The following is a 3,261-nucleotide window of genomic DNA, read 5'->3' as shown; positions in this document are numbered from 1 at the left end:
TAATGTCTCAAAAATATCTTAATCAGCAGCCTCGAAACTCCCAAAGACAAAAAAAAATCCTATTGAACCATGTATACACAACACCTTAGCTACAAGTTGAAAAGATTAAATATTAACTCAAACACAAGTAATTATTTTACTTATTGCTTACATTCCTTGGACAGTACATACGCATTTTAAAATCACATTTATTCTTTTCTTTCTTACTTATAAAGCTGTTCTTTGAAAGAAAATAAAAATTAGTATAGTTAATATATATTAATAAATGTTTATATATATTGGGTTTATATATAGGTATACATATATGTTACTATATATTTATATATATTATACCTATATATAAATTTAAATCACTCATAATCTTATGACTCAGAGTTATTCAGAGTTGATACCTTGGAGTATATTTCCTGCAAGTATGTTTATACAGTTATCTATTTAGTTCATAAAATTAGATTTACATATGTATACTGCATTTTTATTTATTTTTATTTATTTATTTGGCCATGGCCATGACAAGCAGAAGTTCCCAGACCAGACTGGGGTTGAACCCATGCCACAACAGTAACCAGAGCCCCAGCAGTGACAACAGTGGACCCTTAACCCACTGAGCCACCAGGGAGCTCCTGGACACATTTCTATCTTTGCAATGAACATTTCGCACTTTCTTGATATGATTAAACATCCTCTGACAGGATAACTTCTAATGGCTCCCTGCATTCTCCCTCTGTATGTCCCATTCCATTTCTGCTCTATACAACATTTAGGTACTTTCCTCTTGGTTGTTGTTGCACTGTGAATTATACTGAAAAGAATATCCTTATATATAGATTTTGGTATGCATCTATAATTATTTCCTAAAGATAAATTCCTAGAGGTATTATTATCTCATCAAAAGTTTAACACCATTTTAAAGTTTTGGGTGTGTTTTTCTAAATATATATCCAGAAATATAGAATCAATTTGCCTTCCCAAAAGCTGTGTGTAAGCGTGCCCATCTTCTGCATTCTCACCAATACTGGATATTTCCATTTAAACCACTTTAAAAGTATTTCCCAATTGAATAGGCAGAAAATTGTATCTTGTTTTTATTTGCTTATCACTGAATACTGATGAGGTTAGGCATTTTTCATACATTTATTATCCACTTGTATTTCCTCTTTTGTCATCTATTTATGTCCTTTGCCCATTTTTCAGTTGCTGGGCTATCTTTTTCTTATTGATTGGTAGGCGTTCCTTATAGATTAAGTATATTAACCCTTTGTTTGTCAGAGGTGCTGACACAGCATTAAACACTAATTCAAACACATCATATTTTCCATTCATTAATGTGCTACCCAGACTTCCCCAGACCGAAAGAAGCCAGCCACTTTCTGTGCCCTGGCTCTCAAGCACACAAAGCCTATTCTTCCTGTGGCTTCTCCAAACTCTACAAACAGCTCCAGAGTGTACAATGATTTGCATCTTAATTTGCTAATTGTTTCCTTTGTGCTAAGCTTGTCCCCATCCTATCCCTCCCAAATTGCTTGGAAAGTTCATTGAAGAAAATATACTATCTAAGTCTTCTCTATCTCTTTGCCATCTCCATTGTTTACCCAAGAGCCAATTATTTCTATGTCTTCACACTGTTCCCTCTCTAGTCTAGATACCAGAGACTATGATTTCCAAACACTCCTCCAGGATCTTTTAAGATCCTCTCCCACTGAATGCAGCTTTAAAACCTGAACAAAAAACTCTGAAAATTAAATAGTAGCATGCAGACCAGAATTCAAAATATCACTGAAGCAGTGGCATCTCACCAATACTCTCTGACCTGATCTCAGTGCATCCCCCAACCCAGAAGTTGGCACCCTGGTACAGAGAATGCTCCAGTAATAGCTTTCTAGTTCTGGCTCTGGAAATGGAAACTGGAACTCCCAATGTTCAGATAGAGTGTAGATTCCTATCTTCTTTTTTCTTTGCTCCATTCTTGAGCACTCCAGCCTCCAAGCAAACCCACAGTGGCAGCAGCAACAGAAGTCCCCAGGAGCCAAAACTCTTGAGGAGGGGGTAAATTTTTTCTATCAGTAAGGCCAAGTTCCCGAGAGGATAAGACCAACTTCCCATTTCTCTCCCCTCTCTCTCTCTCTCTCTCTCTCTCTCTCTCTCTCTCTCTCTCTCTCTCTCTCTCCTTCCTATGTGACTTGATTTTGTATATAGAAACAGTACCAGAGGAAGGTCGCAAGCAGGGTAACTAAATCCCCAGCTTTCTGGAAGGGAAAAGGGGAGCCCCAGAAAACAAAAAAGGAACCAGGAAAATAGCAAAGAGGTAGAAGCTTGGGAAGCAAGCACATAAAGTTGTTTATAAACACCTGGACCAACTCAACTCTCAGCCATGCTTGGATCTAATCCTGAACAGTATACCAAATAATTTGAGAACTGGACAGATAGACCATCATATAGCTTCCAGATTGGTCACTGGATGGCATACATGTGGGACAGATTCAAATAGTGCTGCTAAGGCTCTGAAAATTTATCAGATATTAGAAACACAGCCCATAGAAGACAGATTGAAACTAGCAGCCTGAACTTAATCAGGTCATTTTCCTGCTAAAACAAAAATATCAACATCCTCCATAGGATTTATCAAGGCTTGGAGTCTCATAATAATCAAAATATTTGGGATACAGTGCAAAATTATTCAGCAGATGATAAACAAGGAGAATATCCAATCATGCCAGTGGAGTCCTGTGCTGCTGGCTTCCAGCTCCTCACCAGCTCCGCAGGCAGGCTCCCTGGAATCGTTGCAACCCTGCCAGCATGTCTCAGGCAGAGTTTGAGAAAGCTGCTGAGGAAGCCAAGAATCTTAAGACCAAACCAGCAGATGATGAGATGCTGTTCATCTCCGGCCACTACAAACAAGCGACTGTGGGTGACATAAATACAAAACAGCCTGGAATTTTGGACCTCAAAGGTAAGGCCAAGTGGGATGCCTGGAATGGGCTGACATGGACTTCCAAGGAAGATGCCATGAAAGCACATAGCAACAAAGTAGAAGAGCTAAAGAAAAAATATGGAATATAAGGAACTGGATTTGCCTGCCAGCCATGCAGTTCACATAAACTGATATGATGATGCCTTATTTTTCTAATACTGTGGATAAAGTTAATAAATAACTAGTTAACCCAGTTGCTCAAGACAGCCCAGGATGTAATGCCAGCAGATTTGGGGCTGAAATGGCTACAGACCCTCACTGAGTAGTTTTTATCTGTAGATCAATTACAT

At 38.4% G+C, this 3,261-nt stretch overlaps 1 pseudogene; it reads left to right on the top strand.

Annotated features, from left to right (window-relative positions):
• On the top strand, nucleotides 2,711–3,060 carry LOC100526138 (annotated as a pseudogene).

This window comes from Sus scrofa, chromosome 13, assembly GCF_000003025.6.
Source record: "Sus scrofa isolate TJ Tabasco breed Duroc chromosome 13, Sscrofa11.1, whole genome shotgun sequence".
NCBI lineage: Eukaryota > Metazoa > Chordata > Mammalia > Artiodactyla > Suidae > Sus > Sus scrofa.
The sequence above is the reverse complement of the archived record's forward strand: the minus strand, read 5'-3'. Positions and strand labels throughout refer to the sequence as shown.